This window comes from Anabrus simplex, chromosome 7, assembly GCF_040414725.1.
Source record: "Anabrus simplex isolate iqAnaSimp1 chromosome 7, ASM4041472v1, whole genome shotgun sequence".
NCBI classification, from domain to species: domain Eukaryota; kingdom Metazoa; phylum Arthropoda; class Insecta; order Orthoptera; family Tettigoniidae; genus Anabrus; species Anabrus simplex.
The window spans coordinates 173,433,927-173,457,629 of NC_090271.1; the positions used below are offsets into that span (position 1 = coordinate 173,433,927).

Here is a 23,703-nt window from a genome sequence, read left to right on the forward strand (position 1 = left end):
ATCGTCGCCACCGCGTAATCGTCGCATCCTTTATTTTCAATAAAAAAATCGGACTTTAAACCTTTAATTACATAATCGTCGCACATCCAAATTTTGTTCACTAATCTGGTTAAAAGGTAAATGGAACTGCAACGTAAGTTGCACATGAATGCGCAATTTAAATACGTGTATGGTTTATGGGCAATTTGGCAACACAGTCACGTTTGCGACATGTTGCACAACGTATAAATAAATAATACCGGTATATATACGACGCATGGCTTACCGGTAGACTATCGGCAGTTTGACAACGTGGTCGCGAGACAGTGTACTATTTATTCACCCCCTACATATTATGAGTTCCCATTTGAAATACGTAAGGCTGTAAGTTATCGCTTATCGGCAACGTCGCCAGGAAATACCGGCTAGGTAGGTTGAATGGACCTCGAACCAGCCCTCAGATACAGGTAAAATTCCCTGACCCGGCCGTGAATTGAACCCGAGGCCTCCGTGTAAGAGGCAAGCACGCTACCCCTACACCATGGGGCCGGCTCCTGTGTTATTGCGCACGAAGTGAAATCCAAGACGATAACGCAGATTTCCACGGAATTATTCAGCCGAATTATTTACGATGTCTCAGTTGTCATCGCTAGACTCTTATCTTACTACTACGTCATAAGTGTCCGGGCATGGGATGAAAACTTTTATCCAAGCAGTCAAGATAATTATTATCCAATGCTATTAAAGTTTTATTTTATAAACTCGTCAGTAATGTAATGTAAAATCATCAATAACTGGGAAGAAATATTAACCTAATTACCGTATGTTTAAAAGAAATTGAAAAAATGAATGTTTGTTACTGACGTCTTGGAATACAGTCAACTATACAGTAGATTTACACCACGCTAGCTAGAGCTCCGGTTTGCGAGCTTTGCGCAAGCGCAGTAGTGTGTCGCAACCAACGAGCTAAACTGATAAATTGTTGCATGCTTCCTTGCTGCCTAACAGTATTGGCTGCTCTGGAATGGACAGATCACAATGCATTTATTTGTTTCAGATTTACGTGATTACTGTAGACATGTGTGCGTGAGAATTTAAGTTTTTAATTTGTGTTTAAGGTGTTTGCAGAAATAATTTGTTTTAATAGTGAACAATTACGGAAAGTCATTTATATCGCAAAACATTAACGTGTGAAGCATTTATAAGCGATTTTGGGTAAATATAGAAACTATTCTGCGGGCTTCAAGCTAAGCGTAATTGCCTTCGCTGAACAGCACGGGAACAGAGCTGCAGAAAGAAAATTTTCTGTGAGTGAAAAGTTGGTGCGTGACTGGCGGAAAGTAAAAAAACAAGCTAAAAGGCACAAACCCTTCTAGACGCGCGTTTAGAGGTCCTAAAACAGGGAAGTTTCCTATAATTGACGAAGAAGTGTTTAGGTACGTCAGTGAAATACGTAACAATGGCTGCAGTGTATCATATGAAATGTTACAAATTAAGGGACAGGAGGTAGCGAGCAAACACAACATACCGGTAACTCAGTTTAAGGCGACTCGTGGGTGGATTAAGGGGTTCATGCGACGACACAATCTTTCAGTGCGAAGGAGAACAACACTAAGCCAAATGTTGCCTGCTGATTACATGGACAAGATTGTAAATTTTCACCGATTTGTCATACGTTTGCGCAAGGAAACTTCGTACTTGCTTTCTCAAATCGGTAATGCCGATCGGACTCCAATCTTTTATGATATGCCTCGCAACAGCACTATTGTGCTAAAAGGATCATGGAGTGTATTAATGAAAACCAGCGGTAGTGAGAAGTTGCGATGCACGGCAATGCTAGCCATTACAGCTGACGGGAGAAAGTTGCCGCCTTACATCATTTTCAAGAGGAAAACGATGCCTAAAAATATACAGTTTCCCCTTGGAATTCATGTACGAGTGCAACCAAAGGGTTGGATGGACGTAGAACTCATGCTGGACTGGGTTAAAACTGTGTGGAATAGAAGACCTGGTGCACTACTAAAACAACCAGCTCTGCTTGTTTTAGATAGTTTCCGAGGTCACCTCGTGAACGAAGTGAAGCAAATTCTCACTACAAATAAGACACGACAGATAGTCATTCCTGGTGGCCTAACATCTGCTTTGCAGCCACTAGACGTATGTGTTAATAAACCCTTTAAAGACCACTTACGTCGATTTTACAACGAGTGGATGATGAGCGGCGATCAGCAATTGACGCTCGCCGGAAATATCAGGCATCCACCCTTGGACTTGTTATGCTCGTGGGTGAAGAAGAGTTGGGATCTTATACCACCTGAACTAGTCTCCAAGAGCTTCAAAAGGACTGGGATTTTGAATGCACTAGACGGTTCCGAAGATGAAGCAGTGTGGCAGGGTGACGAAAAATCTAATACTGGTATTAACAGAGGCGAGGACGGCGCATCAGATAGCGAAACCTGCGATAGCGACACCGAAGATTTGGAATAAATTGCGTACCGGTAAGTCCGCATTTCACAACAAAGCGATAATTTTTTGCAAGTGTAATATTTTAACTTTAATACTCAAATTAATGACAAATTAACTTAATACGTTCATTTTTATTTTCAGGTTGGAAAAACGTTCGCCGAATTGTTGCGAAAAATTATGAATTTTGTTTTAGACTATTTTAATTATTTTGATGTATAAACGCGAGTATTACGTGCATCTTAAATTTGTATCATATACAATTTAGTTATAAATACATTTTTTGAGTAATACAAATACTGGTATTAAATATTCATCGTATAATGGTTGCACCCTACAATTTTTTTCGAAAATTTTGGTATAAAAAGTGCGACGATTGTGCCGTTAAATACGGTACACTTACCAAAAGTATTATTTACTTTTAACTCAGTGTTAAACTGACAAACATGTTTCATTCCTTGTAAAATGATGCATGGCAGTAGGTTATCAAGAGTTTTTCAATATTTTCAGGGGTCAGTGACTTTCTGTTTTTGGACAGAAATAATTTATAAGCTGAAAATGATCGTTCTGCGTCAATGGACTTAACTGGGCAATACTTTCCGTGGTTTCCCATTTTCACACCAGGCAAATGCTGGGGCTGTACCTTAATTAAGGCCACGGCCGCTTCCCACTCCTAGCCCTTCCCTATCCCATCGTCGCCATAAGACCTATCTGTGTCGGTGCGACGTAAAGCAACTAAAATTCACAATTAAAATATCAAGGAAGGTTCAACCTTTTCAATACAAAACGTGTTGCATAAGATGTTCACAACATAATATTTATTAAATAGTTAGAACCGGTTTCGACGCTCATCGCGTCATCATCAGCTACAAAAATCACAATGGGCAAAGTACATGTCATAAAAGTTGCATTAGTAACTCTTGCATGGCTGAATACAAATGGTAGACTGCTTTTTCTTAAAAGCTAGAAGAACTTGATTAAAATATGATGTGATGTGACACATAAAAGCATAGTAGTTTGATGGGTAAGTATTGTGCATAAAATTGAACTGATGCTTTGAACATAAAAGTCTGAATATGATGATAAAACGATGTGGTAAAAACAAAGTAGTAGTAGCAGGGAGGCGGAGTTTAAGGCGGGTCAGGAGGGCGGAGTGGCAGTGGTGTGGGACGTAAAAGAGTACTGTGGAGAGCGTGAAAGATCGATTTTCCTCCCGTGGTTTTTATACCTCTAAAGACTTCTATTAGGAAGTCGAAAAGAATGTTGGATTTTTCTGAGATTTCGTTAAGACTTAAGTTAGGGTTAAAAAATTGGTCTAGGTGAATAAAACAGTTCTCCGTAACGTCGAGTAAAGGGCCTTTATTTATGTTTTTGAGAATTTCTAGGTCTTGTTCTATGGTAGTAAAATTATGCTTTAAGTCATGTATATGTTGGCCTATTGCGGAAAATCTATTATATCTGATGGCATTAACGTGTTCCAAGTATCTAACCTTGAAGCTGCGCCCGGTCTGTCCGATGTATGAGGAAAAACGGTTATTGCATTGAAAACGGTAAACGCCTGACATTGCGTAAATCTCAGACCTGTTAACTGATTTGGAATTGTGAACTATATCTATGTTTCTATTGCTGGTTCTGTAAGAAATTTTAATATTATGTTTCTTGAAAATATTCGTTACACTGTGTATGTTTTCGTTAAAGGTGAAGGTGGCGAATAGGGCAGGGTTATGTCTTTCTTTGGTTAATGTTGTCTTTAGTCCATGTTTACATTTGTTAATGATGCGTTCTATGAATGAGGTGTTGTAACCGTTGAATTTAGCAATGGCACGAATGGTGTTCAATTCCTTCTTTAGGTTTTCCTTGGATAACAGAATTTTTAGTGCACGGTCTACCATACTATAGTAAGTGGCGCATTTATGTGCGTGTGGATGTGTAGAGTCATTTCTGATAGTAGTCGCTGTTTGGGTTGGTTTTCTGTAGATATTGTATTCTAAAGAAGAGGGATGTCGTTTAATTGTAAGGTCTAGAAAATTGATCGAGTAATTGGACTCGGATTCTAATGTGAATTTTATATTAGAATCAATCTTGTTTAAGTTATTAAGAGTGGTAGCTGCATTAATCATTCTGTCATCTAGAATAACCAGAGTATCATCAACATATCTGGACCAGAAGTGTATATTTGAAAAAGTGTTATTGGTATTAATTGCAGTGTCTTCTAGGAAATCTATGTAAATTTCAGCCAAAATTCCTGAGGCCGGCGACCCCATAGCCAGTCCATCTTGTTGGTAAATGCATTTGTCAAATGCAAAATAGTTGTTATCTATTACGAGTTTTAGGACCTGCATAAAGTCTTGGATCTCTAGTTTACTTAGCCCACTATATGTTTTTAGGTTTTTTTGTATTATGGGAAGGAGTTTTTTGGTGTTGATACTGGGATACATATTATTAATATCGAATGAGTGAAGGGTGTGAAAAGGTAGTATTTCAAATTTATTCAGTTTTTCGATTAGTTCGATGGTGTTTTTTACGGATTTATACGACTGAAATTTATAGTTTTTACTAAGAAATTTTTGTATGTATTGGGCCAATTTATATAATGGGCTAGGTCTATAGTTGATGATGGGGCGTATGGGGACGCCGGTCTTATGGATTTTGGGGAGAGCTTTAGCGGTAGACAGGCCGGGATTCATATTAATTAATTTCGTTTTTTCTTGTTCTGTAAAAAGGAATGATTTTTTTTAAGTATGTTTTAGGAGACGTTGGATTTGCTGTGTCGGATCTTTTTCGACTAAAGAGAAAGAACCAGTATTGAAAAATCTTTTTGTTTTTTCTATATAATCATTTTTATCCATGATGACCGTTGTATTGCCCTTATCAGCTTTAGTAATAAGGTTATGAACTTCAATTTTTTCCGCAAGTTTTGTAATGTGTTCTCGTTCTGCGAAGATTTTTTTATGTGGACTAATATTAGTGGGAGTTGTTCTGTTTTTTAGGTTATTGATTTTGTTTAAAGTTCGTTTGACATCGAATCTAACCTCATCTTGTGCGTCTAAAGGTATTTTATTTATGGCTGTTTCGGATTCTATGACTAGTGTGGTAGCGATGTTAACTTTATTTGGATTAGGCCAATTGTGTTTTGGTCCTTTTTCGAGGATCTCGTTTTCCTTGTCTGAAAGTGTTATTTCTGTTAAGTTAGCTACTGGGGGATGGAAATGTTCTATTAAAGACTCTAGGTTACGGGTACTCGATTCGTTAGGAAATGTTGTAGTTAGACTATTCAGCAATGCGTTATTTTTAAGGTTGTTAAGTTTCTTCTCATGTGTTGCTTGTTTTTGTTCAAGTATATAGAACAGTTTGTCCGCAATTTTATTCTGGAATATATTCCATTGGGCTTTAGAAAGTAAATGTGCTGTCTCAAGGTACGTCTCATATAGTTTGTTATTTAAAAAAGATTTTTTCTTGTATAAAAATCTTATTTCATTCTTAAGCCAGATTTTATTTACCTTGGCTTGGGTTTTCGAGTGTTGAGGAGATTTTCGTTGTATTTCTTTCGAGTTATTTTTAAGAAAGTTCGGAGTTAAATTGTATAATAAACATTGTTTTAAGAAACGAATGTCTTTGCCCAGTTTTGCGATCTTTATTCTTAGGCCATATGTATTGTTGGGCTTTAAATTTTGCTTGGTTAGCTTTGTCATTATAAGTTAAAAACTTCATTTTCCCGTATTGAACTGAGATTCACAATTAAAATATCAAGGAAGGGAACCTTTTCAGTACAAAACGTGTTGCATAAGATGTTCACAACATAATATTTATTAAATAGTTAGAACCGGTTTCGACGCTCATCGCGTCATCATCAGCCCTTTACTCGACGTTACGGAGAACTGTTTTATTCACCTAGACCAATTTTTTAACCCTAACTTAAATCTTAACGAAATCTCAGAAAAATCCAACATTCTTTTCGACTTCCTAATAGAAGTCTTTAGAGGTATAAAAACCATGGGAGGAAAATCGATCTTTCACCCCTCTCACTCTAACTTCGCTACTCAGTCACACCCATCTCACTTGTCCACAACTCTTCTTACACCACACACTCAGCACGCTAAACAAGGTGAGTCTCATATCCTATCATCCTTGGCCGCGACTCCATTAGACTTCCATTTCACTAAATTAGTTTTTCTTTTCCTTTCTTTTAAGACTCACCCCCCTGTTGAGCTGAGACTTAATCGAAGATCAACCTTATTCAATTCGCCCAACATCAGGTGTCCCGGCCTCGACAAAATCTTTTTGTTGGTTTTCCTATATAACATCGGACCTGGACGTATGTGCCTGAATTGAACATCAGAAGAGTGGACAATTTTACTACTTTGTTTTTACCACATCGTTTTAGCATCATATTCAGACTTTTATGTTCAAAGCATCAGTTCAATTTTATGCACAATACTTACCCATAAACTACTATGCTTTTATGTGTCACATCACATCATCATATTTTACTCAAGTTCTAGCTTTTAAGAAAAAGCAGTCTACCATTTGTATTCAGCCATGCAAGAGTTACTAATGCAATTTTTATGACATGTACTTTGTCCATTGTGATTTTTGTAGCTGATGATGACGCGATGAGCGTCGAAACCGGTTCTAATTATTTAATAAGTAATATGTTGTGTAAGATATTTCCTAAATGTCTGACTAAATTTACAAATATTATTATAAAACTGCATTTATATTGAAAAATCTGAATATCTTCATTTAAAATGGAAAATCTGAAAATTAACATTCATTAAATAAAATACACACTCGTCGAACCTTGTACTCGCACTTACTTGTTACCTGCTTACTTACACATACGTTATTTGAAGGGCGCCAGCTGTCACTCAGTACAGCAATAATAGAATGAGACTCTTGACTATCTCTAGGGTGTGGGGTAATGAGCTTACTTTTGACAACATACCATATAAGTTCTGGGAAAATGAGATTGGCGTTCAGTTTCCCCATTAATTTTGAGGTTAAGATATTTTACTGTCAATGAAATGAAACTATGAATTCGTTTGATAGAACAATATATATTCTTTAAATAATATATCAAAAAATAGTGAGTCTTGTTGCGATAAAACAGATGAGAATATGAAATTATGACATTGCAACTGAAAGAAACTAGGCATGAATTTGAATTCTTCTTGACCGGACATTTAACAATTTATACGAAATATTTCCCTCACTGATTCACTTGACTGTACCTTCAACACTTTGAGTGTAATTACGACGTAATCCATTGCTCTGGTGTTTACTGTAGATGTGTCACGCCTAACGTGGTGATACATCCTTGCGACTGCTTCTTCTCCATATCATCTGACTTCTTTGTAAGTCAATATGGTATGGCCTCTTGGCAGGTCCAGGGTTGCCCTCTCTGACTCCTTGGTAAGCCTTGCGTCCGCGTCTTCCACTAAGTGACGGACCAACCATTTGGTCTCACTCTCTCAATGACCAATAATTAATGGCTCACTGAGTCTTCTCCATCTCTCGTTCACACTCGTTGGCTGACCACCTAAGGCCTCTTGATCTAGTAGACTACTTCACTGTACTGCATCCGTATAAGTAATGACTGACGCTACAATCTGGAGCTACCTTATATAGACGTTGGTTGACACAACTACGTAATCTCCAGAAATAACAATGACATATTCCCACCTACGCGACAGATATTACATACAGTGGTGAAATAGCCCCGCGGCGACTAACTCCGTGAGCGCATATCTAAATAAATACAATGCCGTAGCCATGGCTTGGCGATGACTTGGCAGAATCTCCACTGGTATAGCAATATAACAACGTCACTTCCAATCTCTGATATATACAACAATTCTCACTGTACAGGTGTTTAATGATAATCTACACATACGTATATATGCATACATCTAAGTGCAATCTTGCAAGCAACAGGCAATTGTAAAATTGAATAAAACGGATAATTACAATAATAGTAACAATATCACAGATAAAATAATAATACTGACATAATAATAATAATAATAATAATAATAATAATAATAATAATAATAATAATAATAAGAAGAAGAAGAAGAAGAAGAAGAAGAAGAATACAGATAAAATAATAAAAATACAGATATCATCTTGTAACGGGATTTGAACCGTTACAATTCGCCTCCCTCATAAATAAATCGAAGAACAAAGAATCGATTGATTTATGAACAAAATTATATATATAACACTGACACAGATAAACACTTTAAATGAGTATACAACAATAATTTTCTTTTTCACCATCCATACATTTTATAATACATCACATATGAGAATTTTTCTCGCACATTGTCATCGTAGATAACTGTTCAGTGTCCCATTCTCTTTTTCTCTCATACAAATCACGAGAGTGCAGCACTCAATTTAACACATACAAATAATTTTAAATGATTACACTACATTCTTCTTTTTTTTTAACATATCAAAACTTTTTGTGAAATATCACTTATATGAGAACTGTTCTCGCATATTGTTATCGCAGATAACTGTCCAATGTCCTGTTCTCCGTTTTTTTGTCACACATTACATGACAATGTAGCACTTATTCTTCCAATGCACCAATACGACACTTGGTTCACACGCATATCGCAGATGTTAGTTTTATTTTGCCAGTTTCTCACAAAATTAATCATCTTAATCTTATCTCAACAAATCTCACGTGAAGTACTTCTTCAAATATATAATACTATAAATACCGACAATATCCCCTTCCTGATCTTTTAAGGAATATGCACACTTCCCGATACGGTTCACAATAGTGAAATACCCCTGATACAAAATAACTTCAACATATTTCCCGCCTCTGCAGATGATGAAAATGGAACTCTGAGTAGCACCTTGTCACTCAAACTGAATCAATTTTGCCCTCATTAACTTACATATCTCAATGAATCACATCCTCCTTGGCAACAGTAATTAAAGGATCAATACCATGGCTACAAGATGGTTCAATTGCACCGTAATCCAGCATAATGTTTATCTGTTCTTCGACGTCACTAGCATATTTAAGTTGAATGGGGTACTTACCTCCCACAAACGATGAATGGTCATGTACTACTAATTTATGTTCATATACGTGTTCTTCCTCACTTACCACTAAATACATCTCGATGCTTACCTAACATCGAACACAATTACTCCTCCTGTAATTCACTCAAATTACCTCACGTCACTGCCTCATACCGACGATCCCTCAGATCCTGGTCGTTATAGACACCTGACACGCTTCAACACATTTCCTCTCACTAGGAACAACTTTACTTACCTCTCATATATTTCAAAGAACACACGTCACTAACACACTTACCTCAGACCATCATAATTAACACGTACTTCTTTGCTAGTTTCCTCATAGAACAGACACACACTACCTAAATTAAAGTCTACTCTACTTCCATAATTTGCAACCAAGTCAGCTCCTAAAACAACTGAATACACAAGTTTTGGTACAAGGCATGGCTGAAACTTACAATTATCTTAATCCTGATTGGTACCGCTATCATCTTATTTACTCACTTTGACTTACCCAACGGCTGTTATAATATCTAATAGTACCTTCTTCATCTCACAATTTCCATCATCGGAGTTACTACATCACTACTTACATCATATTCTCAGTATTATCAAGTACTTACATCACTTAACAGAACACTTCTTACGTCTAACTTACTGCTACCATCAATTACTTCATTATCTACGACTACGTCACTACTTAAATATCTCACTTAACATTACTTAGGTCACAATCACACTACTCTTAAATCTACTTTCCCTACATAACTACTTATACTAAATACCTGTTCATCTACTACCTTCAGCCTGTCTACTTAACTTACCCGATTCCCTGTGAATCTGAGATACTCTGGCTCGATAAAGACACCTGGATACCATTCATATTAAGACTATCATAGTCTCTCTGATAACTCAAATCCGTACGCCTCCCATCTTCCGATTCTCTCTGATTACTCTTCTGACCTTCTCTCTCATAACTCAAATACATACGCCTCCCATCTTCCGATTCTCTCTGATTACTCTTCTGATCCTCTCTCTCACAACTCAAATCCATACGCCTCCCATCTCCCGATTCTCTCTGATTACTCTTCCGACCACTATCACCTTCAACACAACTATTAATCCTCTGCAGATCATGATTACCCCTTCTCTGATACACGGCTAACATTTTTCCCCTTCTCTCTACAATATTACTTTCCCCAGCCATCATGCGTTCTCTCTCGCACGCGCGCCCTTGCACACATTCCTCCCAAAGCCTATCAATGAAAACTTTAAACTCTCCTAAATTAGACATATTATTCCAGTATACTCGAAACCATATTCTACTTTCACCGATAAAAACATTAGACATAATCTCCAACACATATTCCCATTCAATAATATTATTCCTCAACTTACTTGCAAATCTTTTCTCAACTACTTTTACAAATTCTATAGTATTACACTGATTTCCAGAAAACTTGGTTAAATAACGATCCCTACTGAACAAACCACTCGCTATTACCACTTCTTTCGCCGTCTCACCTGTACCTTTCTGCCATATCACTTCCTGGCAGTTTACAACTTCTTCTTCTTCTTCTTCCGCTGCTCTTTCAGCATTCTCTTCCACTATTCTCACGTCTTCCTGCAATTCTTCCTCTCTCTCTCTCACCTGTTGTGATAGCATTTCCTGTTCATTCCGTAGTTCAGTGACCTCCACAAGTTTGCTTTCAATTTGTTCAATTCTACTAATCTGTTCCCTCCTATCTTCCCTAACTGCATTGTAAATTTTGTCCAATCTTTTCTCGACTACCTCATGAATTTCTTCCCGATTACTCGAAATCTTATTACTTAACAGTATGATCTTGTTTGTACATGTTCCTTTGACATGCTCAATTTGAGTATGAAAACCGCTCCGACTCAAATCCCTTTCTCCTCTAAGGTCAACACACACTTTATTAAACTTATTTTCTAACTTGTATATTTGACCAGTTACCTCTACTATCTTAGTATCTATTTTAGAATCTAGTGATTCACTTAACCTATCTAATTTCTCATTAATCGCATTAAAACGTTCGTTACAACTACTACTAATTTCTTCCATCTGTTTCATATTATTTTCACCACTAGTATCAATCTTTTCGTCCATTTTTCTACAGCTACCAATCACTTCTTCCATCTGTTTATTATTATTTTCATTACTACCAATTAATTCTTTCATCTCTTTCTTATTATTTTCACTACTACCACCAATTATTTGTTCAGTTTTATCACTTATCTCTTTCTTACTATTTTCGTTCCTAATATCCAACTTTTCACACAGCTCGTTTATTTTGGCCATCAAAATAAGAAATTGTCGTTCCCCACCCCCTGGGACTTCGTTTTGAGTTTCAACGTGCTTCTCAATTTCTGCACTTTCCGGAATTATCTCAGAATTTTCCATCGTATTCAACTGCTCCCTACTCTGAATTTTACCTTGGATGTACGCAGAAGCAATGACCTCGTCGTCACATGACTTGTTATTGTCTTCCTTGTCCATCTTTGGTTCACTAGTGATAGTACGCGATCTCAAATTAATTTACCTCTTCAAATCCCTTGACATATCCCCAAAATACAAATATATATCACAAAGTTACACTCCTGACATTTACCAGTAATAATTCCGTTGGCTTACATGTGCACACTCTTCCCAAAATGAACCTATGATATGCCGTCATTCAGAACAAATTCTGAATTTATTCGAGTCCCACGTTGCGTCGACACATTGTAAGATATTTCCTAAATGTCTGACTAAATTTACAAATATTATTATAAAACTGCATTTATATTGAAAAATCTGAATATCTTCATTTAAAATGGAAAATCTGAAAATTAACATTCATTAAATAAAATACACACTCGTCGAACCTTGTACTCGCACTTACTTGTTACCTGCTTACTTACACATACGTTATTTGAAGGGCGCCAGCTGTCACTCAGTACAGCAATAATAGAATGAGACTCTTGACTATCTCTAGGGTGTGGGGTAATAAGCTTACTTTTGACAACATACCATATAAGTTCTGGGAAAATGAGATTGGCGTTCGGTTTCCCCATTAATTTTGAGGTTAAGATATTTTACTGTCAATGAAATGAAACTATGAATTCGTTTGATAGAACAATATATATTCTTTAAATAATATATCAAAAAATAGTGAGTCTTGTTGCGATAAAACAGATGAGAATATGAAATTATGACATTGCAACTGAAAGAAACTAGGCATGAATTTGAATTCTTCTTGACCGGACATTTAACAATTTATACGAAATATTTCCCTCACTGATTCACTTGACTGTACCTTCAACACTTTGAGTGTAATTACGACGTAATCCATTGCTCTGGTGTTTACTGTAGATGTGTCACGCCTAACGTGGTGATACATCCTTGCGACTGCTTCTTCTCCATATCATCTGACTTCTTTGTAAGTCAATATGGTATGGCCTCTTGGCAGGTCCAGGGTTGCCCTCTCTGACTCCTTGGTAAGCCTTGCGTCCGCGTCTTCCACTAAGTGACGGACCAACCATTTGGTCTCACTCTCTCAATGACCAATAATTAATGGCTCAATGAGTCTTCTCCATCTCTCGTTCACACTCGTTGGCTGACCACCTAAGGCCTCTTGATCTAGTAGACTACTTCACTGTACTGCATCCGTATAAGTAATGACTGACGCTACAATCTGGAGCTACCTTATATAGACGTTGGTTGACACAACTACGTAATCTCCAGAAATAACAATGACATATTCCCACCTACGCGACAGATATTACATACAGTGGTGAAATAGCCCCGCGGCGACTAACTCCGTGAGCGCATATCTAAATAAATACAATGCCGTAGCCATGGCTTGGCGATGACTTGGCAGAATCTCCACTGGTATAGCAATATAACAACGTCACTTCCAATCTCTGATATATACAACAATTCTCACTGTACAGGTGTTTAATGATAATCTACACATACGTATATATGCATACATCTAAGTGCAATCTTGCAAGCAACAGGCAATTGCAAAATTGAATAAAACGGATAATTACAATAATAGTAACAATATCACAGATAAAATAATAATACTGACATAATAATAATAATAATAATAATAATAATAATAATAATAAGAAGAAGAAGAAGAAGAAGAAGAAGAAGAATACAGATAAAATAATAAAAATACAGATATCATCTTGTAACGGGATTTGAACCGTTACAGTTGTGAACATCTTATGCAACACGTTTTGTATTGAAAAGGTTGAACCTTCCTTGATATTTTAATTGTGAATCTCAGTTCAATACAGGAAAATGAAGTTTTTAACTTATAATGACAAAGCTAACCAAGCAAAATTTAAAGCCCATCAATACATGGGCCTAAGAATAAAGATCGCAAAACTGGGCAAGGACATTCGTTTCTTAAAACAATGTTTATTATAAAATTTACCTCCGAACTTTCTTAAAAATAACTCGAAAAAAATACAACGAAAATCTCCTCAACGCTCGAAAACCCAAGCCAAGGTAAATAAAATCTGGCTTAAGAATGAAATAAGATTTTTATACAAGAAAAAATCTTTTTTAAATAACAAACTATATGAGACGTACCTTGAGACAGCACATTTACTTTCTAAAGCCCAATGGAATATATTCCAGAATAAAATTGCAGACAAACTGTTCTATATACTTGAACAAAAACAAGCAACACATGAGAAGAAACTTAACAACCTTAAAAATAACGCGATGCTGAATAGTCCAACTACAACATTTCCTAACGAATCGAGTACCCGTAACCTAGAGTCTTTAATAGAACATTTCCATCCCCCAGTAGCTAACTTAACAGAAATAACACTTTCAGACAAGGAAAACGAGATCCTCGAAAAAGGACCAAAACACAATTGGCCTAATCCAAATAAAGTTAACATCGCTACCACACTAGTCATAGAATCCGAAACAGCCATAAATAAAATACCTTTAGACGCACAAGATGAGGTTAGATTCGATGTCAAACGAACTTTAAACAAAATCATTAACCTAAAAAACAGAACAACACCCACTAATATTAGTCCACATAAAGAAACCTTCGCAGAACGAGAACACATTACAAAACTCGCGGAAAAAATTGAAGTTCATAACCTTATTACTAAAGCTGATAAGGGCAATACAACGGTCATCATGGATAAAAATGATTATATAGAAAAAACAAAAAGTTTTTTCAATACTGGTTCTTTCTCTTTAGTCGAAAAAGATCCGACACAGCAAATCCAACGTCTCCTAAAACATACTTTTAAAAAAATCATTCCTTTTTACAGAACAAGAAAAAACGAGATTAATTGATATGAATCCCGGCCTGCCTACCGCTAAAGCTCTCCCCAAAATCCATAAGACCGGTGTCCCCATACGCCCCATCATCAACTATAGACCTAGCCCATTATATAAATTGGCCCAATACATACAAAAATTTCTTAGTAAAAACTATAAATTTCAGTCGAATAAATCCGTAAAAAACACCATCGAACTAATCGAAAAACTGAATAAATTTGAAATACTACCTTTTCACACCCTTCACTCATTCGATATTAATAATATGTATCCCAGTATCAACACCAAAAAACTCCTTCCCATAATACAAAAAAACCTAAAAACATATAGTGGGCTAAGTAAACTAGAGATCCAAGACTTTATGCAGGTCCTAAAACTCGTAATAGATAACAACTATTTTGCATTTGACAAATGCATTTACCAACAAGATGGACTGGCTATGGGGTCGCCAGCCTCAGGAATTTTGGCTGAAATTTACATAGATTTCCTAGAAGACACTGCAATTAATACCAATAACACTTTTTCAAATATACACTTCTGGTCTAGATATGTTGATGATACTCTGGTTATTCTAGATGACAGAACGGTTAATGCAGCTACCACTCTTAATAACTTAAACAAGATTGATTCTAATATAAAATTCACATTAGAATCCGAGTCCAATTACTCGATCAATTTTCTAGACCTTACAATTAAACGACATCCCTCTTCTTTAGAATACAATATCTACAGAAAACCAACCCAAACAGCGACTACTATCAGAAATGACTCTACACATCCACATGCACATAAATGCGCCACTTACTATAGTATGGTAGACCGTGCACTAAAAATTCCGTCATCCAAGGAAAACCTAAAGAAGGAATTGAACACCATTCGTGCCATTGCTAAATTCAACGGTTACAACACCTCATTCATAGAACGCATCATTAACAAATGTAAACATGGACTAAAGACAACATTAACCAAAGAAAGACATAACCCTGCCCTATTCGCCACCTTCACCTTTAACGAAAACATACACAGTGTAACGAATATTTTCAAGAAACATAATATTAAAATTTCTTACAGAACCAGCAATAGAAACATAGATATAGTCCACAATTCCAAATCAGTTAACAGGTCTGAGATTTACGCAATGTCAGGCGTTTACCGTTTTCAATGCAATAACTGTTTTTCCTCATACATCGGACAGACCGGGTGCAGCTTCAAGGTTAGATACTTAGAACACGTTAATGCCATCAGATATAATAGATTTTCCACAATAGGCCAACATATACATGACTTAAAGCATAATTTTACTACCATAGAACAAGACCTAGAAATTCTCAAAAACATAAATAAAGGCCTTTTAGTCGACGTTACGGAGAACTGTTTTATTCACCTAGACCAATTTTTTAACCCTAACTTAAATCTTAACGAAATCTCAGAAAAATCCAACATTCTTTTCGACTTCCTAATAGAAGTCTTTAGAGGTATAAAAACCACGGGAGGAAAATCGATCTTTCACGCTCTCCACAGTACTCTTTTACGTCCCACACCACTGCCACTCCGCCCTCCTGACCCGGCTTAAACTCCGCCTCCCTACCCCTCTCCTCTCCACTTCCCCTCCCCCCCCCCCCCCTTTCCACCCCTCTCACTCTAACTTCGCTACTCAGTCACACCCATCTCACTTGTCCACAACTCTTCTTACACCACACACTCAGCACGCTAAACAAGGTGAGTCTCATATCCTATCATCCTTGGCCGCGACTCCATTAGACTTCCATTTCACTAACTTAGTTTTTCTTTTCCTTACTTTTAAGACTCACCACCCTGTTGAGCTGAGACTTATTCGAAGATCAACCTTATTCAATTCGCCCAACATCAGGTGTCCCGGCCTCGACAAAATCTTTTTGTTGGTTTTCCTATGTAACATCGGACCTGGACTTATGTGCCTGAATTGAACATCAGAAGAGTGGACAATTTTACTACTTTGTTTTTACCACATCGTTTTATCATCATATTCAGACTTTTATGTTCAAAGCATCAGTTCAATTTTATGCACAATACTTACCCATCAAACTACTATGTTTTTATGTGTCACATCACATCATCATATTTTACTCAAGTTCTTCTAGCTTTTAAGAAAAAGCAGTCTACCATTTGTATTCAGCCATGCAAGAGTTATTAATGCAATTTTTATGACATGTACTTTGCCCATTGTGATTTTTGTAGCTGATGATGACGTGATGAGCGTCGAAACAGGTTCTAACTATTTAATAAATATTATGTTGTGAACATCTTATATAACACGTTTTGTATTGAAAAGGTTGAACCTTCCTTGATATTTTAATTGTGAATCTCAGTTCAATACGGGAAAATGAAGTTTTTAACTTATAATAGTAAAGCAACTGGCAAAAAAAAAAAAAAAAAACACTGGCACTGACTGTTTGGAACATTCTTCTGGCAAAGACTGCCTGATTCCACTAATGTATTTGCTTATGGATTGAATCTTCTTCAGTCCTGGGTTTAGTCCAACACCACATGGAGTTTCCTTTTAACTTTTTCTCCATTTTCACCAAAGACACCGTTTAAAGAACTAACGGTGTTTTGAATTAACTGAAGGGATTCGTGTAGGGGTGTACCATGAGTTTCTAGGCCCTTAATCACCTTCGAAAGTGATGAATAATGCACATGGATGAAACTGATATCATTATATACAGTTTCAGATTCACATGCACATTTTGCTTTACGAACACACGCAGTATGACTATCATCAATACTTTTAACGATATCTTTCACTTGATTAAAGTTCTCCTGGTAGAATGATTCTGCGGATAATCAAGTTCCCCATCTTGTGAGAACAGGTTCCGGTGGAAGAGAAACCTGATGCAAATGGGTTTTATACAAATGTACATGAGCCGGTGCTTTTAGGAACTGTTTTTTCCCTAGCACTTTGCATGAAAGTAAATGAGGTTTGCTGGGTTGTTCCGGACATAATTTACCCACTATGAAGTTGGCAATGTATCGACCACACGAATCGGTTGTTTCATTTACTGATATCCAGACACAGTTCCCTCCTATATGAGATCATATCAAATCAACGACAGAAGCATGCAGTGAAAGTAGATAGTTTTTCCTAAGTGTTGATTCATCTGGTATTCTTTGATTAGCACAATACTTTTCAAGAAACGAGCATAGATGTGGATTATTCAGTTTATGCAGTGGAATGTTGCTGCATACAAAAGCCTTACAAATATCAGCAGAAAATGTACTAACTTCACACCGTGTTTTCACATCGGTTAGAAGTAGCTGTTGTGTATTCTTATTCTGCTCTTTTGATCTGAGATATTCGTTTAAACAATCAAGACACCACTCCATCCACTTCATGGCACTACTTCACTTGTCATCTACCTCTCTTTCCTTCCATCCTTCACTTGCTTACTCTTAGCCATCATACCTCACTTATCCTCGCTCATACCTATCATATCACCAAGATACTGCTCCATTCACTTACATTTCACTAATACCATCATAACACACTTTACCAATATATTCAATACACTAATTCCACCTCAATATCATTTCAACACTCGCAATACATTTCAATATAGCAACTGTGATATCTAAACAACTCCAATTCGGCCACCTTATACATTTCCCTAATAATTATCCACACTTCAGTATCTATCAATACAACTCTCTTGCCATAAATACAGCTTCAAAACACCTTCAACCAATAATTTCATCATACCAATACACTATCAATAAAGAAAACATCATCATTGGTTTATATCTGCCTAATAGAACACTTACCATCATAACACACTTAAACCACACATTTTTACACAATTAATAACACTTCTAACTCGGGCACATGTCTGTGAAGACCATAGTAAAATAATGGAAAATCACTATATTTGCTAACATAATTTGGCCAGATACACTTGTTCTAGATAGACAAAAATTATTATGTGCAATCAGTGAACATTGTAGATTATTGTTATATTAATAGTTATTGGTTAAAGTTCATGGTTAATTTTTTATGAGAGTTTATTTCTTGCGGTGTTTTTTAAGACTGCAAAATCACTCCAAGCTGTCGGAAGGGTAAACTCGGAAACTACTCGTGTGATATGAATGATATTCTTACAGGTGCTACCCACAGCATGTAGCTACAAAGTAGACTACAATCATGATATTTGGTAAAATGGTTCTTTTGTGGGAAAAGTTTAAAAATTGTTATTAAAATTTTCATACATTTTTTTGGATATTTTATGGCCTTTTTTCATAAATAAAGAGCTATATTCATGATTGTAGTCTACTTTTCAGATAATTGCACACTAAAACTGTGTGCCAAATTTCAGTGGTCTATCATTAACGGTTACTGAGATAGTAAAATAAATATTCTAAAAAATACAACTTTTCAGGAGAGTCATTCAAAGTAAAAATTTAAGTTTGTGACCAACCTGTACAGTTTCAATGCATTCCAGCTCCATATTCCCCATGAATGAGGACACTCTCGTCATCCTGCTGTCTTTTCCTATTCCTCCTCTTGGTTCTGGCTTCTTTAGAGCTTTCAAATACAGCCCTCTCAGCATCAATTACCCTGCGATGATCAATTGCAGCTAATGCTGAGGCCATATTTTCCCCTGGAGACATTCCTAAACACTCCAGTACCTTACATCTGGATGCAGCAGCTGCATTGAAGCAGATAACTGCATCCAATACACCCATTTTTAGAGTAGGAAGACCTACAAATACACTTTTTGGCACCCATTCCCAAATGCAATGATGGAAACTCTCATTAGGGTTCTGTGTTCGTCCATGTAGACATTTTTCCAAGAGTTTTTTGTCACTAAGATCTCTATAAGTAGGTTTTATGGCTTTAATAACAGCATAGGGTAATGAATGTTTATGAGAATAATCTTTACCCTCAGCCTTTGCTTTCTGGTACCTACACGACGAGTCTGGACCTGGAGGACATAACACATGTTGTGGGTGGTCATCAGTTGATGCTTTGTGAAGTAAACTTAGCCCATACAGATTTTCTCATAGCTTCCAAATTACCCTGGTTTCTCCTTATAGCTAAGCCATAGTACAGTTGTAATAAGTCTACTTCTGTATCAGTGAGACGGCCTCGTCCAGTAATCAATTTTCCATCTGATAGTTTTACACCCTTTAGATCTTTTCGAAGCTTACGTAAACGACTACCTAATCTCTTCTGAACATGCCCTACGCATTCCAGCGTGACTATTGACACATTTTCTCCATATGGCTTAGCGTTTACAACATTCTGGAAACCCCTGGAATCACCATCCGCAAGGTATTTTGTGTACTGAACACCATAATTTTCCACTGACCTTCTAAAAATACTCAGGGCACCCTGTGACTCCATTCCCCCACTGTAACCTTCAAAATTAATGGCACGTTCATCGTTTTCATTATCTGACTGGCAACTTTGGCAATATTTTGTCAGACACTCCACATCAATGATTTTTCCATTATCGAGAGATGTTGCAGTGACAACCCCATTTAGGGATGTATGCCCCCTTTTTTGCCAACTCCCATCAAAGGCTGCAACAATGTTTCTATCCCCATCATTCAGTTCAATTGCTTCTTGCACAGCATTTGTCATACTTGTATTCCCTACAATTATTAGGCTATCAAGAAGTATGTTGTATCTGTCAAATCTAGGAGGAGGAGGCAAATTCATGACAGCACAGAAAGTTTGTGCAGCCCTGAATCCCTTTCCAATGCAACGCATGGAATAAGCTAGTCATACACTGACTGACAGAGCAAGTGCAACACCAAGAAGGAGTGGTTCGAAAGGGATGAAAGGTGGGGAAAAAACAGAGACGGCACGGACGAATAATTGATGTTTATTTCAAACCGATATGCAGGTTACACAATGCGAACGGCATCGACTCAGTAGGATGTAGGACCACCGCGAGCGGCGATGCACGCAGAAACACGTCGAGGTACAGAGTCAATAAGAGTGCGGATGGTGTCCTGAAGGATGGTTCTCCATTCTCTGTCAACCATTTGCCACAGTTGGTCGTCCGTACGAGGCTGGGGCAGAGTTTGCAAACGGCGTCCAATGAGATCCCACACGTGTTCGATTGGTGAGAGATCCGGAGAGTACGCTGGCCACGGAAGCATCTGTACACCTCGTAGAGCCTGTTGGGAGATGCGAGCAGTGTGTGGGCGGGCATTATCCTGCTGAAACAGAGCATTGGGCAGCCGCTGAAGGTACGGGAGTGCCACCGGCCGCAGCACATGCTGCACGTAGCGGTGAGCATTTAACGTGCCTTGAATACACACTAGAGGTGACGTGGAATCATACGCAATAGCGCCCCAAACCATGATGCCGCGTTGTCTAGCGGTAGGGTGCTCCACAGTTACTGCCGGATTTGACCTTTCTCCACGCCGACGCCACACTCGTCTGCGGTGACTATCACTGACAGAACAGAAGCGTGACGCATCGGAGAACACGACGTTCCGCCATTCCGCCATTCCCTCATCCAAGTCGCTCTAGCCCGGCACCATGCCAGGCGTGCACGTCTATGCTGTGGAGTCAATGGTAGTCTTCTGAGCGGACGCCGGGAGTGCAGGCCTCCTTCAACCAACCGACGGGAAATTGTTCTGGTCGATATTGGAACAGCCAGGGTGTCTTGCACATGCTGAAGAATGACGGTTGACGTGGCGTGCGGGGCTGCCACCGCTTGGCGGCGGATGCGCCGATCCTCGCGTGCTGACGTCACTCGGGCTGCGCTTGGACCCCTCGCACGTGCCACATGTCCCTGCGCCAACCATCTTCGCCACAGGCGCTGCACCGTGGACACATCCCTATGGGTATCGGCTGCGATTTGACGAAGCGACCAACCTGCCCTTCTCAGCCCGATCACCATACCCCTCGTAAAGTCGTCTGTCTGCTGGAAATGCCTCCGTTGACGGCGGCCTGGCATTCTTAGCTATACACGTGTCCTGTGGCACACGACAACACGTTCTACAATGACTGTCGGCTGAGAAATCACGGTACGAAGTGGGCCATTCGCCAACGCCGTGTCCCATTTATCGTTCGCTACGTGCGCAGCACAGCGGCGCATTTAACATCAGCATACCTCAGTGACGTCAGTCTGCCCTGCAATTGGCATAAAGTTCTGACCACTCCTTCGTGGTGTTGCATTTGCTCTGTCAGTCAGTGTACATTTGTATTATACATACGTTTCTCCGTAAATCCAGATGTATAACCTTCTTCCTGGGTATTACACACACTGCATACAATGCTAAGCTTTGAAGCTAAACCTTTTCTTTCCTGGATATTTTCTGTAACTTGTAAACACCCACCACTTTTACACGATTTGCAGACTACACTCTTATTTAGGAGTTTAGAAAGAGCACTTGACTACTACACAACCAGATACAATATGATTTAGGCCTATATCAACACTTTCACAAGTCTCTACTAGGTAGCAAAGCTTTTTCTTTGATGCACTTATAGGTGTCCTAACCTCATGTGGTACCACGTGAGGTGAAGAAACCCTACCTGGTTCATTGTTTTGTTTCTTTGCGAATCGATTACCGTAAAACTTACGTCTATCGGTACCAAATGCCTTCTTATCCGGCATTATTACAGACCAACAAACATTCACACACACGCTAAATGGATCTGAATAACGACGAGATGTTTACAAATAGAGAATTTCATGTACGCTACTAGCTTCTGTTTACAACCTAGCACATTGCAGCTGGCAGGTCTAAGTGTAATCAGTTCTTAGGCAGGGCAGCCAATGTATAAAATACAACTTTCCGCTTCCCGATATCTTTACTGGTGCAAAAGTTATGACGCTTTCAACTGTTTGACATTTATAGGGGCGTGGCTAGTTAGTGCACACATTTTTAAAAGCAACATTTAGGACAAAATATGTGTGCTAACATATGCGAACTATATATATTCTGAAAGAGAGAACTTCAAAGAATAATAATACACGAAAATAAAATTTTCGATTTTTTTGAAAGTAATTCACATACACGTGCCCTAAACCACACATTTTTGCCCAATTAATAACACTTCTAACTCATCATCTCAAGATTTTACAATACATCTTGACCATGATTACACCAATTCCACATCCTCCATGATACATTTACTATTAATATCATTACACCACTCACTATACATTTCAATATAACAACTTTGATAGCTAGAGACATTGCGTTTCATAAATCACATACTTTTACATAACTAAAAAACACCTCTCTCACTTTAAGCTTCCACCCTGTTTTCACCACTATTCCCTTATTTATCACTACTTTTTTAACGTTTTTACTTTGTGTTACAGTACCCTCATCCTTGCTTATCATTCCCCACATATCTCTTAAACTCTTGCTCCTCCCTCTGGACATATTCTGCTCTAGCTTCTTACGGGCTGCCTCTTCCAATTCTCTTTTACTCTGTGTCTCCATTTCATCCCTGTATTCACTTCTCTGCCTTTCCTCTTCTCTGGCTGTCTCAGTAGCTGCACCTCTGGTCCTTCTTAATCTCACCCCCTTATCCACTACTCTTTCCTTATCACTGTTTATTATCCCACTTTCACTTTGCACCTCTCCCTGCCTTTCCTCATTCATCTTACCGCTTCCCTTTGACTTTTCCTTATCACCTTTTCCGTCTTCTCTGACAAGGCTGTCTTCAACTTGTCTTACTTCCAAGCTATTGACCATACTCCTCTCCGTTACTTCCTCTTGTTTCAACTTCTCTTCCAGATCCAATAATTTATTCGCAGTTCAAATTCTACTCCAGAAGCCGTTTGTCACTACTAGCTCCTGTCCCCTTATGAATGCTCTCGATCCTTGAAGTCTAGCTCGTATCATATGTTTTTTGAGGATTTTTTCTTTCCTTATCCCTTCACTTC

General features: G+C 38.0%; 1 protein-coding gene across 3 annotated transcripts in view; it reads left to right on the forward strand.

Annotated features, from left to right (window-relative positions):
* The window catches only part of LysRS (Lysyl-tRNA synthetase), a 156,644-nt gene that overhangs the window by 85,599 nt on the left and 47,342 nt on the right, over positions 1–23,703 (forward strand). The window lies entirely within an intron of this gene.